General features: G+C 37.5%; 1 long non-coding RNA gene across 2 annotated transcripts; it reads right to left on the bottom strand.

The window, feature by feature from the left end:
• Positions 1 to 13,137: 13,137 nt before the first annotated feature.
• Positions 13,138 to 14,610, bottom strand: LOC117569521 (uncharacterized). Of its 2 annotated transcripts, XR_007954848.1 has the most exons (4): positions 14,476 to 14,610; positions 14,313 to 14,404; positions 14,210 to 14,243; positions 13,138 to 13,420 (listed from the first exon to the last, which is right to left on the bottom strand). It is a non-coding gene; the product is annotated as an uncharacterized LOC117569521 (long non-coding RNA). The 2 variants fall into 2 exon arrangements; XR_004572260.2 differs by lacking the exon at positions 13,138 to 13,420 and having other exon boundaries at positions 14,175 to 14,243.
• Positions 14,611 to 16,441: the final 1,831 nt, after the last annotated feature.

Here is a 16,441-nt window from a genome sequence, read left to right as displayed (position 1 = left end):
AGACTTTTAAGAAAACGATATGAACTATATCCCATAAACTTTATGAATGAGTTTTAAGCTTTCGTTTTTATTTATTATCTCATGTTTTCCCTAAATTCATATTACAAAATTTAATTTGTTGTCGTATTATTGTTTGTAAATAATTTATTTGCATTTTAATGCCATGGAATCGTGTCAACATTCTCCTTCTTCATAGTGACATGGAAGAACTCCAAGAAGACTGAAAAAGACAATGATAAACATTGATACGATCCAAGGCAGCACAAAAAAACGATGTTGCCTTCCCCTATTTCCCTGATTTGGGTTAAATGTTTACTTGGTCTGAGAGATAGCAACTGATATCAGAAGACACCCAATGAAGGCACTTAAGTCATATCATATTGCATATACGACGAAGCATGTATGAGCCCAGTGTTTAATAGCGAAATATTCGCAGTTTATTTTTAAACAATATAAGTTATAAACACCCGACGATCAAAGGATTGAATCATTTAATTTTCCTTAATTTATATTATATACTAGTAAATATTATGTACTTGTATAAAAAAAATTATACATTGTCATTATACATAAAAGTTCCATTAGGTTGCCAGGTAAAGTACTTCAGAGTGTGCAAATGTAATCGTAATGTGATTGAAGTGAAACAGCAAGAAGGAATATGTAAAAAGTTTTCTCAAAATGTCGATAGACTTGTACTTAGCACACACACATACGTATACACATATATATACATACACCCACGCATACGCGAACAGACTGCATAAGTTGGAGTAGAACGCGTTTCGCGTAAATTAGCCAAGTGTAGACTTCATTAAGTAGCGCCAGTAAATTAAGTGCTAATGTTGAAAGTTTTGACCGCCAAAGTGCGCAATGCAATGTAGTTGTAGTTGTAGCCAAAGCTTCAGCTATTGTTGTTGTTCGCGCCACGCTTCCGCCGGAAACAGTCAACAACAGCAGCAGCAAAAGCAACAGCAGCAACCGCAACAACAACGATAGTACAATAACATCAGCAGCAGCAACGGCAGCAACGAGTCCAAATTGATGATGGTTGCCCCAACGAAAATTGCACTCACTTTCTCTAGTCTCCAGGGTACACAGCTTACAGGGTAACTGAAATTCCTGATGTTGTTGTTGCTGTTGGAGTTTTCTGCTGCTGGTGCGTTTGCCACGCAGTCTGCAAATTTTTAATGCTTTAATCTTGATGCTAATAAATCTTGAAGTTGCTGGCACTTGCACATTACTTTCAAGCCAAACACAGAAAAGAAAGAGAGAGGGATGCGGGGCGTAAACGAAGGGGTTAGTTCTCCTTTTTTGAGAGAGGCCACCGGGCCAAATTCAATTAGACAGCTGCACGCTTAACCGTCTTAGTTTAAGCCAATTTGAATGCATTTTACCAAGCGGCGACCGCTCACTAAAGTGCTGCCTCCCTTCACTTCCACTACTTTCCACCTTCACTCCGCTTGTTGCTGTTCTTGACTGGCGGCCCCCCGCCTTGGTCTTGGTTCCTGGTAATTACAACTGACGCTTAAAGAGTGCGAGAGAGAGCTCTGTGTGTGGAAATTGCCGCTGACAGTTTGGCAGTGTCGGTTTTACTAATCGAATTAAGACTTTGGCCTTTTGCGTGCAGCACTGCTATTGATTAGCAATGTTTTTGTTATTAATAACTATACACAACATCAAAGGTATACAACAAATATTAAGCAGTTGTCTCAACCTGTCAAAAGACATGCACGAACAGCGATCATAGTAGAACAGCTCGGGAAATAAAATTTAACCACTTTTTTCTCTTTCTAATTTGCATGCAAAGCAACACACAGCTTTGTCCCTCGCGCATATTGGTTGGAATACTATTCAATTCGAGTTTATAAATTTTTTAATAATATTTAAAATTTAGTAATATAATAAATATTTTCTGCATTATTAAGATTAAGATTTATTGCAATTTCAAAGCATCCTAACTAATTTGGCCGTGAACAAGCATGAACTCAGTGTATTAGAGTCAAATAGAAAGTTCTTTTACGCTCTAAAAATATTCAATCGTGCTATCAAAATATATATTTGCATTACATTGTAATTTGAAGCAGTTTCTTTTATTTTGTTTCAAAATACTTTGCTGCAAAATTTATTAGTACAAAATATTAGTTAATTTTTTTGTTTATCAGAAAAATGTGATTAAATAATATAGTTTGATATGTTAGACACCATCATATAATGGACTAAAAATAAGAAATCATATAAAAACAATTATTTGCATTGCAATTTGCGGCTATAGTTTCCATCGGACTTCAACTCTATTTCTTTAACATTTTCATTTCGCTCTCACCTTAAACCTAAATCTTGACCCACTGTGCTTTGGGTCGCTGTCGCTGTCAGTGGCAGTTGGCGTTTGCTGACACTGTGGGTGGATTGCGGTGGCTTTCATTGTGTCCCACCACATCCCCGTCTGCACTTTAGTGGTTTTGTGGCCACAAGTGGAGCCCCGAGTTGTGACACACAACTGTCAAAGTGGCTCGTGACAAATTTGTTATTAGCACAAAGGCAAAAGAAGGCTTCAGGCTTCAGGCTTCTGGCTGCCTTCTGGCTGGCTTCTGGCTTCTAGCTGACAGCTTGGCTGCTCAACAGCTCAACTGTTCAACTGCTCAAATGCAGAATGTCCTCGCTTCCTCGCTTGTGCCATCAACTTGTGTTTTATTAACTCAGAATTTATGGTCCGCCATTAGGCACTGGAAATTAATCAAATTTTTTATTTGCCATTCGCGAACAAAAATTTAACAACATAAATTTGTATTTAAAAATGAGTTAGCTACGCAGCTTGTATTGTATGTTGAATCTTCTCCTACCCCGAACACAGCACAGTTTGAGTTTTTGTGTTGCTCAGACTTTGAGTCAATTTCACGCAGCCTCACCTGCCAAATGAATGCCATTTTTCTTAGCCGACGTCTCTCTCTCTCTCTTATTATGTAAGAATTTGTCATTTTCGAGCATGACTCGACTAGATGAAATGCAATTTAGCTACAGCAAAGCAAGGCATTTTAATGTTCTTATTTAATGGCTGGCCTTAAAGCGAAAGCATCCACAAACCATTGAAGCATGCAGTCCTGCTGCCATGCCAGAGTCAAGCTAGCAGCTGCCTCATCAAGCGAAACTTTGTCCAGAATAAACAGAGCATATGTTGGCCAGTCTGAGAAATAGACCCCACTAACTTGACTATGGGTTGTTGTTGTTGTTGTTGCCTGTTTTATGCCCAGAAAAAGTGCAAAAATATGTTGCACATAAATTTGTATTAAGTTTGCCGCTGTCACTTTTTCGTTCGCCTAAGCAATGTGGGCAGACAGCATAACGACATAATCATAAATTTAAATATGCAACCCAGCGAACCCCTTGCCCCTCTCCCCTTCTTCTAACAGTTATACTTATGTCGCAACACACACACTCACACACTTTACATTTCTTAGCAAGCAAGCAAAAAAAAAAAAAAGCAGCATAAGAGCAGAGCAGAAAGAAAAGCGGTAAAAACCTTCGCAGTGACAGTTTCACTTTGCCTGGCATAAGGAATTTCAGCTGCCGCCACACACACATGTTGCCCAGCTTTATGCGTGTTAAATGAAGTTGTTTCGAATGGAAATGGGTGGGAGTATGGTTGGGAGAAGGGGATTGGAAATGGAACAGAACAGACTCTTGGGTCTACGCCTCCAAGGGATCTGCTAAGTGCTACACGCCAAACACACACAATATACATATATTCAATGTGTTCTAACATTCTAACTATTGGATGTTTCAAGCTAATGTCCTAAATGATTTCTACTTATCTGTTCTTATTTAGATAATATGGATATTTTTACGAGGATTGTCGCAGCATCAAACTCAATGTTAAATAAATATGATAGACAATGTAGCAAATATATAGAAAACCAAAATCCTTCAGTCTTCAATTTAGAATACATTTATAATAATTATAATAATAAAAGTAACATCCAAAGTTTTTCAAACATTGCAGATTGATTAGATTTGGAAAGTAATTTAATTGGATTTCTTATTTTGAAAACAATATATATATTGTATATATATGTATATATTTTCCGAATTCAGTTTCGTTTAATTCAATACAACTTAATGCTTATCGATTACTCAAATTTTCCGGACTTGGTTCTCTTTGAAAAGTTACAATTTAATGCATTTCAAATATATTGTATTAATACTATATGATTTCTCATACATAAATATTAAAATAAGAAAATATAAATACACGATTTATTATGATTAATTTATGAATTGGTTTCTACTTCAAATTAAAAATCTTCAAGACTTCTTCAATATTATCACCTTAAATACAATATAATATAATATAATAAATTAAATTAAAATAAATAAGTTCCAATATTCAATAATTATATTTAATAGAAATCATTTGCTTACCTTAAAGGTCTTTAAAATGCCAATTAACTATAAATTACAAGATGCTCTCTATGGAAAGTCCCAAAAAGTTTTAAGCCAAATGCCAATAGTAAATCTGCGTAAAATGTGCTGCCTACACCTGAGCACAGAAGTTCGACTAGAAGGGGAATGGTTATTTCTATGAAACTAGTCTAGAACCTCGTACTCTATTTGGACCACCCTCAAATTGGGTAAACATTTGCCAATACGTAGACGTAATCCCAAAGCAACGACAACAACACCGTAAAATGCTTTGCAAATAAGCCTACAAAGGGCAATGGCAAACAAACTATGGGCCAACTGCCTTGTAATAGATTTAAGGGCAGTCCGGACTGCCCCAAAAAGAAGCATTAGTTTATTAGAGAATTTCACTCTCTGTATGTGTGTGTGTGAGTATGTGTGTGTGTGGGTAAGGGTGTGTGGGAGTGTGTGCGACTTTAATAGTCGGGTAGCAAAATAAACAGAGTGCTTATACAATGACCGAGAAATCTTTGCTGCCATTGTGTTTTCTTTTATTATTACATTTTTTTTTGTGCTCGTTTTGGTGATTTAGAAAAATATTTAAATGGAAAATCTTGGGGAGAACGAACCCGTCGGAAAGTTACTGTTACGCTTGTAAAACATACAAGGTGCTTCCGCAAAGGATGCGCAAATAATGTCTGTAAACAATTTTTATTGCTTTCTGCATGGCGAGAGCTCAAACTCGAACTCGGACTCGAAATAGAAATAGAAATGGAACTGAGTCTATGCTATGGAGGAGTATGAGGATGATACTCAAAGATCAAGACTCTAGGCATGTTGCCTGACACAGCCAGATTTGCTTAAAAGTAAAAGTTGTTGATAGAAATCACAAAACACAATAACATAAATTGCAAAATGTGACAAAGGGTTGCCCAGCAAAAGCAGACGCAGAGAGTGAGTGAGGGTTGACTCACTCTTTGGAGTGTCATGTATTGTGGGTCAGCCTGCAAAATAAATAAATAACAAACAAAGAAAGAGAAGAAGATGTTGTACTGCTGATGTTTGTGAAGTGCGGCAGCCTCTGAAGTTGTGTTGTGTTTTGTGTCGATGACATCAGCAAACAAGAGCCGCAGAAATTGAAAAACTAATCCAAGGCATATGACGCATTCGCCAAACTAAAAGACGAAGCTTAACTTTACCCAAGTGATTCGCATTAAAAGTTTAAACTTGCCAAATTGCCGGTGCACACACATATGACGCTTTAAGCCAGGCCACGCACACCTCTTGGATGAGTACAAGAAAACCAGCTCAAACGAGAGGTGTTTCTCTACCCAACGAGCTTGTGCTCTGCAGCTTTGGCAGTTGGCGAGAGGAAATTGCTTGCTTTTCATAACTAAAACTTGGGAAATTATGAAATTCATACAGGAAGACAATTTTCTTGCACATCTAATTCGGTTGCCCGCCTCCGTTGCCCGTTCCCTCCGTTCTTTCCTCCACACCGATGCTCTGTCCTGTGTCTGTGCAACATTGCAGCATGAAATTTGTTTGTGGTCTTAGCCATAAGTTTGCCCGTCGACAGGCAACTTGCGGCTGCTGCCGGTTAGCTGCTGACTTCTGACTGCCGGCTGCCGACTGTCGGCTGTCGGTTGTCGGCTGCCTGCTGCCTGCTGTTTGCCCCAGATCCCCACTTTCCACTTCCAACTTCCCCACTCTTGCCAATTCCCATTTCCCGTTGCCCTTCACCCTTTCCCGTTCAACCATTCAACCCTTATCCGAGAGATTTGCAGTTTTTAAGCCCGCAATCCCCTGCACTGCGTTCACTTCTAAGCAATTTCGGTTGCTTTTTTGCGGCACTTTTGACGGAAATCCTATCCGTCTGGTTCGCCTCCCTTCCTCCCACACACACACATACACACACACGCAGAGTAAAGGAGAGAGCGGGAAGAAGAAGTTGGAGCAATTCGTTAGCTTTGTTTAACTTGCAATTTGCTGGCAACTGATAGGTAGATAGCCAAAAGCCGCAACTTGGCCAGAACTGACTGGCATCTTGACTTTCATTAGAGAGAGCGCAGTGCATATTTTTTGAATGCCTGCCACAAGCTTCAGCTTCAATTTGTATATTGCAAATGGCTTGTGATAGCACAAGCACAAGATGACTTGCGTTGTTGGACTTGGCAACAGGTTTAATTCATTTTTTATGGCAGCATAAAGCAAACCATTTATAAGCATATAAAAGCACAAACAACAGATATTCCACGGGATGGATGCGAGATACGGAATGCGGGAGACCAAAACCAATGAGCAGCAGGAAATCTAAAAATTACATAAGGGATCTAGGGACTTTTCGATAGCACCGGCCTCTCTATCCCTCTATCTCTATCCCTCTACGTCCCATGGTCTTGCTCTCTTCCTCACTCAAGATTGTCGCCACTGAGACAACACAGAGCAATGCTCCTTTTTTGCCAGCTCCATTTGTTATTATGCTTGGCGTGCCAAGGATGCCACGTCCTGGCCACGTTTGTTTAGTTTACGTCCGATTCCCCATGCAATAACTTAAAAAACACACGAAGACAGCCCGACAGGCCGACAGCTACGAGGCGGCCCAGTACCAATAAATGCCAAGCAAAGCACCTTGGCTCGATGGCAGTGGCACAGTCACAGTCACTGCCACTGCCACTGCCACTGCCACTGCCACAGCGATTGCCACACATAACAATAGGCAAACAGCCGCTGGGCACGGAAGTGCCGTCATGACGAGCATAATTCTAACATGGCCAACACCCCATTCGAGCCAAAAGCAACAGGGCTAGCAGCTCGTTGTGCTCGCTTTCAGCTTTTTCGGGCACGCACAACCACTAAGAAGAAGACCAGGACCGGCAAGAGCTGGCCCCAGCACGGCAGGAGGAAATCATATTTTCTCAGCTTATTGACAGCGTAATCAGAGGCAATGTTTGACAATACTCATGGCAACAACAATGCACAGACGCAATAATAAAATACAAATACAATTTATAGTTAGACTATTTTTACGGGTCTGCCTTCTCTCCTCTTTCTCTCTTTACTGGAATGCCAACAACAAAACTGGTAATTCATTACTTTATCGATGCCATAAGTTCGCTTCGCAGCTGGGACTCCACCCCTTAAAATCTGTATGCACTCTCTGTATGCTCATGTGTGTGTGTGTCTCACAAAGTGTAAGTATTTTTGTGTACACAAAAGCTGACAATTTATAGCCCCAGTCGGGTGTCGTCTGGCCAAGTTAAAACGCAAAACAACAACAGAAACACACAAAAAAAAAATACATAGAAAAGAAAAACAATATAAACAAGTTACCACAATCGAGTGTGGGTCTGCTGGTCTGGTCTAGTCTGAGCTGTGGTCCCCACGGCTGCTACTTAGCTGACATTTTTTAATTATCCTTAACAGCTGCAACAAAAGTCGGAACAGAGCTGCATTTAATGAATAATTGGCTTCAACTGCATGACGCTATATTTCGAATTTATTGCGTATTTACAATTTATATCACGTTGTGAAAATAACTTATTTATTTGTAAAAGAAATTTATTACTAATTCGGAGCAAGCAATGCACTCACTTACAAATAATTTTTACTAATAAACTAAAAAAATATTAACAAATTTAAATACTATATATTGTAATATATAACAAGTAAGAAAAATACAGTCGAGTGTGCTCGACTGTGAGATACCCGCTACCCATTTTTAATAAAGGCAAAATATTGCGGCATCATTTTCAAAATATACCGAAAATACTTAAAAAAATACTAAAAATATACCAAATGGTATATGTGGTATATCGATACAGCAAACCATTCAAAATATACCATAGACAGCAAAATGTACCAGATTGTCGGCCAAAGCAACTAAGAGCCCTAGTAAGTAGGAGTTTTTGTCCATACAAAAGTATTTCTTTAATAACTTCCACAATTTTTATCTGATCGCAACCAAATTTTTCGTAACTCTAGCTTTAAAATTACGCTTGTTATTCGATTTTTTTGATTTGCGGGGGCGGAAGTGGGCGTGGCAAAAATTTGAAACAAACTTGATCTGCGTGCAAACATAACAAATGCTGTCGAAAAAAAATTATAGCTCTATCTCTTATAGTCTCTGAGATCCAGTGTTTCATACGGACAGACGGACAGACGGACAGACACACAGACGGACAGACGGACATGGCTATATCGACTCGGCTGTTGACGCTGATCAAGAATATACAGCTGTGACCATTGAAATAGCAGTGCGACAGAGAAAAGACTATGTAACCGTTTTTTTTGGTTATTCCTTTTTGTTAGTTGATCGCTAGCACATTGTTTTTGTAAAATGAAGCATAAAGATAAGAAAACAGCAAAAACCCCGTTAGATTTGATCAGTTTTTCTGAAATTTTGATATTTTTACCCAAGTGCACCACTTTTGGGCTGAACATTAGAATAGCAGTTTTTTCTTTTCTTCCACTAAAAAAGCCGAAATTGTTTTTAATTTTATGAAAAGTGAGTTTAATCTGGTTTATTATTGTAGTTTATACGACAATACACTATAACTATAAAAAAAAAAATTAATTTTAGTGTGTAAAGGACCTAACTGGTCTAATGTAGAGAGGAGGTCCTTTCTTGAGCTTAGGAAGGAGCAAAATTGTATAAAAAAGTTCTGTGTCGCCTAAAATGTTTTACCAAAATGGTTTTTAATGACATAAATTATAAATCAAAGCCTGAAAACCGTAGTGTGATACAAAAAACCACAATTTTAGAGGACCGATGCATAGTGCTCTTCAGCTAAACTAATCCTTTTGCATCCTGTAGGGATATTAAAGCAGGGCTGAGTTGGGGAATTAGTTAAGTGGCTATTGGCCGAAGACTGGTGGATACAAATTTGAATACCCGAAGTCCAGAAAAGGTGCAATTACTTGGTTATAGACATCTCAAAGCGAGGTGGGAGTTTGCCAAGCGCCACTTGAACTGGCCACTTTCCAAATGGCGTAATATTCTTTGGACAAATGAGTCTAAACTGGTGTTAATTGTTAGAAAAGTTCAAGACAATATGTCCGTTGACCACCAATCACCGAAAATGACCTAAACCATACCCTTAAGACCGCTAACCATGGTGGTCTTCAAATCATGATCTGGGCATGTTTCTCATACAGTGGTGTGGGACCTATAAATATGATCGATGAGATCATAGACCAAGAAATCTTTGAAAATATATTAAGAAACATCATGCTGAAGTATTCTCAGGATGAAATGCCCCTTCAATATGGACTTTTCAGCAGAGCCACGAAACCTAAACACACCGGCCAACTGGTCACGGAGTGGTTTGGTCATGAAAAACTGATGTAATGCCATGTCAGCACAGTTTCCGGATTTAAATCCGATTGGGAACTGATGGAGGACTTCAAGCATTATGTTGCCAAGAAATCCCCGACATCTAAGCCACACCTTTGACAAGTTGTACAGGAGGTATAGGGCCAGAATCCCTGCAAGCGTTGCGAGGACGTGGTGGACTCCATGCCACGTAGCTGTGAGGCTCTAATAGCCAATAAAGGCTACACAACAAATTATAAGGTCGTATTCAACTCGAAATTTAGAAGGATTAAGTTATTTATAAGATTTTTTGAAATTTATTACATTTTTGTTTTTTTCACTGCTATTTCAATGATCTTCATAATACGGACATTTTCATATGTTAATATCCACATTCGGAAAAATATTGAATTATCCAAAATGAAAAATATGTTTAATTATCGCAAATTAAATATATTAAGCTGTTATAAAAAAAATTTGTCTCGAAGTTGTGTTTATAATAATATTTTTCAACTTTAAATGTGTAGGTCGTCTGCACTGCTATTTCAATGGTCACAGCTGTATATACTTTATAGGGTCGGAGATGCCTCCTTCTACCTGTTACATACATTTCCTGCCGGCACAAAGTTATAATACCCTTCTACCCTATGGGTAGCGGGTATAATAATGTTATTAAAATCGCATATTTATTTGAAAAGAGAATCTATTATCGATTCTAAGCAACCACGAATCTTATTATTATTCAATAATCGGATATTTGATAATTATAGTAATAGTACTGTGTGATAATTTTAAATAATACATCTTCCTGCTGACGACGATGGGCTCAGCTAAAACTAACGACTACTGCTATTGTTCTACTTTGACGATTACAGTTCAACTTCATACTGATGTTCTGCTTCTAAAAACTGTTGATCTACTACTGACCACTGATGATACCGACAGCTTCGTGCCTATCCACTTGTTAATTCCAACCGATACGGATGGGGTCTATCGATTTGCCTTCACCGCTGTTATATCTCTTTTAAGAAATTCTAATCAACTCCTAAACGTATTTTATTATTGATAGTTGTAGTTTGCGTATTTACACTAAATATTATCATTAAATTCGAAATCTATTATTAAATCGGAAGTACGAAGCAAAAAATAAGAAATATATTTAAGAAATTTTTAATAATGATTAATATTAAAGAAATTCTACTATTTGTTTAGTTGAATGTTGAAAATTGATATAACTTTGTTTAAATAACTTGTTTATATTAAAAGCAAATCTTTTTTTTCGTAGCAAGCACTGCAAACAATAAGAGTGAATTTACAAAACATTGTCCTAGTAATAAGCTGATCAAATTGTAGTACAACATGTAATATTAATGTTTTGAGAAATTCAAATAAACTTTGCTCTTGATCAATTCAATGTACATATTTCGTTTTTATTCTGATAATATTGTATATTAAACAAAAACAGTTCACACAACACATTGCGTATTGTCTACACCACATGTAGGGACAACAGAGTGTTTTTCTGGTCACACAAGACTATAAAAATATTGACTTGCCACACAACAAGCACTAACATTAACACGGCGACAAAGCGTTGCCCCTAGGCGGCAAGACACAACAACTACAAAGCACAAGCATCGAAAGTTAGCACAGCAATAATAATACCAATAATAATAATCACACTATAGTTATTACTTTTACTATTATTATTGCTATACTCATATTTGTGGTAGCAAAAACTTTACTCATTTCGCACGCATGACAAATTCGAGTTTGGGCAAAAAGAAAAGAGCCGAAAAGTATGCTACATAAATCGAGAGCTGTGTTGACAGTGCAAACATGTTGGCAAATAAAATAAATAAATAGGCAAAAATTGAAAATGCATAGATTGCTCGTTAGCAAAACATGTTGGAAAATACTCTGCTTGCATAGTGGCATAGTGAATGAAGTGTGTACACACACATAAATGTAGATTTATAAAAGCAATTTTTGGCCACAAACAAGAGAGCTGAAGAAAAAGTTGGGTACACATTAAAACAAGGCTAACAGCTGGGACTATGTTGTCCACCAGCTGTGTATAGCATGAGCCTACGACGAAAAAGTGGAATTTTAAAATGTCGCCCACAGCAAATTGAAAATTAAACGAAAAACTTTAAAATAACTATATTAAAGGAGAGTGCTTGGGATGTGGGAGGTGGGATGTGGGAAGTGGGATGTGGGAGGCTAGCGAGCGTCAAAGAAAAAGTTGTATAAAATGTTTTTACTTCTTGCTGACCCCAATTGTAGGCCCGGCCAGGAACAGACGCTGCTCTACGTTGCTCTGCAAGTGTTGCCAACTTAATAAAATGACGCTCAAACATGGAAAGTTGACCGGCACACAACGAGGACCTGTGCCCAAGACCAGGACAAAGCCTCAGTCTGATAGCCACAATAACAACAACAGCAACAACAACAACGAAGCAATGCGAAGAACAACGAGAATGAGAACAACAACGAGGCCAACACCAACACAAACATAACCCACAGCAAGTGCATGTAAAAAACTTGTGCCAAAAAATACATTTCCCTTTTTTGGCAAGGCATTTTTTTACGAGCACTGTCACTAAGTTCCTTCTATACAGAAACAGATGCAAACACACTGTAACGAATCACTAGTGTAGTATTCGTCTGGTGCTGGTGTTGGGTTTATTAGCGTGGCGTACGCGCTGGCTTCTCCGGGCTTTGCTCAGATAGCATGGGGTTCAAGGAAAGGGCCAACTAATAGGACGCACACACTTATAACAATAATACATTTAAAATTCGCGTACATAAGGGAAGACAGAAAAGAAGGAGTGTAAAGGGGAAGGTTACATTAAACAATAGTGAAAGAGAAGAGAAAGGGAAGGAGAGGAAGGTAGGTTAACAAAGAAGACGGAGCCACTCTCTCACGCAACACAGCTGTTATTGTGTGCAGACGCCCACCCTACCGTGATCCTGCATTCATTGCCAAAAACTAAAAGTTGGCAGGATCCCTAAAAGACAGTGGTTCGGCTAACCTACTCCTGCTTGGTTAGGCATGGTTCCAAATAAAAGTGAACAATTAAGCGGACATACTTAATTTATTAACAGATAACAAAAATACTTGGAATATTAACAACATTATGAAATGACAAGAAAAAAAATGACAAGAAAAATAAATAAATAAATAATTTAACGGACAAACATATTAAGTGTGTATGAGGCGGAATTAATTAAATAAGGCAAAAAAAAAAAAAAAAATAAATAAAGAAAAACTAAAAATAATTAACCTATAAATATAAAATATGATCTAGCATAATTATAATATAAATAATTATTTTTGCATTTAAATGTTGAATAAATTAAGAGAAGGAAAAAAAATTAGCTAAAATGAACTAGTTTTGGTTCATTTAGAAATGCAATGTTAGGTCATCACACCGAATATAGGCAATCACTAGATGCAAGTAAAAATGAGGATCAGCTGATGGCTGTCACTCAATGAAATGTTTTGCTATTGCCAGTCTCGCAAGGTCACTGACCGCTGGGACTGCAGACAGCTGTAGCAGCGCTATGGTCAGATGGACCACCAGCAAAAGGGAAGCTTTAGCTGTAGCTCATGTATTATTAATTAGTTAGAGTGAAACAGACTTACATACATTAGAGACTCCCACGCAGAAAGATCTTTCCTTGTGTTGGTGCCTGTCTGTGGTGTATCTGTGGGGAATAATAATAATTGCGAGCTTTTGCGCCTGCATGAAAGCTGCTTGCTATGACCGGTAACGTCGATCAACACAAACATGCATACATACAAATGTATGCAAGTATGGTTTTACTTGCTTTTCAGGCAATATAAAAACATTAATTTCTATAACTAAATACAATTTTACAATAATAATTTGCCTATATGTGTTGCCTTACATGCATTCTTAAATGATTGTCACTTCTATTTTCATACAATAGTACAGCGGTACTTGTATTATGAGGGCCCAAGAAAAGTTGTTGGTTCAACTTTCTCGCCACATCATAGTACACTTACAACATTGATGGACTATCACTTATAGATGCATAATTGGGACAGAACAACGTAACCTAACAAGAATCAACAAAAAAAAAACATAAGCTGCTATCCAGCTGTTCGCCTTTCTCCTGGGTGTCGCATATACTCGGCCTCGAAGCCACCACAAGTGCGGAGCAACCAGTAAACGAAGAACGCACGGCTGGCAGACGCAGGTGCTTTCGGCAGTAGAATCACAGCCTGCAATTCTCCTGATGCTCAATGAGCGTCTGAAGCTAACAACCGCTCAACTGTTTGTGTTGTCCAGACAGCTGATCTGGCCAGCACAGCTGCGACGTGGAGCTTTGGGTGGTTGGCCGTTAATCAAGCAGTTGTGTCTGTTGAAGTTGCAGTTTAAATTAATTTAAAATTCTACCGCTGGGCTATTATATAAAATATGGCTGGGTTTATATAAAAATATGACTGGGTCATTAGAGTCAGTTTAATACCAGGTTTTATATAAAATATGACTAAGTGCCGAATCTAAAAATAAATAGACAAAACTAAACTTAGAACAACGAAAAACTAAACATACGTTCAACAAATATTTACCCTAATCTGGAAAACGGCACTTGGTATGGGAGGACAAACTCCTGCAGTGGACAACCATCTATTGCATGTGTTGGGTTGACGGCAAAGGTGCACTTTTGCGAGAACAAATACCATTAATATATCAGTATAACAATTATACATTGCAGTATCATTGTATACTTACAAGTAAGATATCTGCATCAGGCTTCGCCAACCACTTCACTGAGATATATACTTTTTAGTCACATGCACTTGTACACATTTTTTCAGGTTCGGCACATAACCTGCCAACCATTTTTCTTCCAGCCAAAACCAACAACAAAAAAAACCTTTTTTTCGGAAATTTGACAATTAATCCTACTCAAAAAGGTAATCGCTTGTCTATTTTGGTCTGGACTTCACACGATCAGCTGATCTAGCAATTAATGCTTGCATGTATCGTGGTCCACCAATAGATGGCGCTATTTCTGGAGCTTTCAGTATCATTTGTAAATAAAGCTCCGCTTCTAAGCACAAAACACGACAAGACATTGAGTACCATTTCTCAGACTACAAATTATGTTATACAACGAAACAAATTAAATAATACAAATTAACTAGTACAATAAACATATAAATAAATAATATAATAAATAATAGGTAGAAATATGTATGTGTATAGAAAAAGAACGAAAAAAAATGTTGCATACTTTTAGGCTTAGCCAATTTCAGATACGACAAGCGGCCTATTACAACACACACACTATATACATACATATATATATAAAATATCTGTATAAAGCGAGCATATAGCCAAGTTTTGACCGTTGAGCTCATATTTTACAGTTGTTGCCGCCATTGTTGCACGTTGTGTGTGTGTGTGTATGTGGAGGGTTAGTAGTGCCACAAGTCTCTGTGGAGTGCCTAAATTGAATATCATCAAGGCTCAAATTAATGTCTTCAGCACAAACTTTGCCACTTGAAGCATATTTTGCCTGCCTCCCTGGCGTCATCACTTCAGTCCGCAGCTTCGCGTAGTTTTTTCTTCAACTTTTTTTTTACTTTACTTTATTTTTTTGCGTTGCTTTGCCTTCTTTTCTGTTCGCACTTGGTTGTTGTTGCAAAGTTTTTCGGCAGTACTCGGGCTTTGCAAAACTTTTCTGACCCGCAAATTGAAATACTCGCACATTTCGTTGCTAGTAACGCCGGCATTTTAGCTAATTGCACGCACGGCCGGAAAAACTTCGGTCAGTGATTTGATTTTGTGATTTACCAGCACAATCTCCCCTCCCTTCAACTACCTCATTTTTAGTTCTTGTGGCACGCGTTGTACCGTAAACCACCGTGTGTTATGCATCCCCTGAGTCCATCCCAAATGCACAAATTCCCCCTCATAAAAAAAGGGAAACAGAGCAACCCACATCGCAACTAATATCACTGCCAATAGGCCAACAAATGGGAATACTGCGATATGGGAATAGATTATTCGAGCATTAGATACCCTGCACATATTTGAAAGATTAGCTAATAAACGTTTAAGTATAGTCAATATAGAGATAACAAAACGAATGGAAATTACTAAGAAGATTTGCTAATAGGACCAAAATTTCAAAGTTGTGAAGAGAAAAACAAGGTAATACAATTGTATGGTTCGTTAATATCATAAGATCAACATTAAAATAAATTTAAAAAAAAAAGAATATAAAAAATATGTGAAGTAAATAATATTCTAAAGATATAATATGATCAACATTATTTAAAGATAAGAAACTATATGAAAGATATCTAGTTTTGTAAGTAAGCAAACAATAGAATATCTTAAATATTGTCAAGAGGAAGCAAGGGGAATAATATTATAAATATTCTCTCATTTAAGTATAGCCAATAAAGATTAAACTGAAGAAATGCTACAATATTCTTAAGATTTGCGAAATCGATAAACATTCAAGTATAGTTAAGATCGAAAAAACTAATTGATAGGAATCGTTTTCTGAATCAGTTATAAGATCAGAATTTACATATGTATAAGTAAGTAGTCAAGAGAGAAGAAACTCAACAAAGAATTGTGTGAAAATAGCTAGATCAGAATGTTAAGAATACTCCAAAGATTCACTAGTACGATCAACATATAGTAGGTATAGTCAGGAGTGAAAAAAATCAAAGAGATTTCG

This window comes from Drosophila albomicans, chromosome 3, assembly GCF_009650485.2.
Source record: "Drosophila albomicans strain 15112-1751.03 chromosome 3, ASM965048v2, whole genome shotgun sequence".
Lineage (NCBI taxonomy): Eukaryota > Metazoa > Arthropoda > Insecta > Diptera > Drosophilidae > Drosophila > Drosophila albomicans.
Note: the sequence above shows the minus strand (reverse complement) of the source record. Positions and strands in the feature narration are given on the sequence as shown.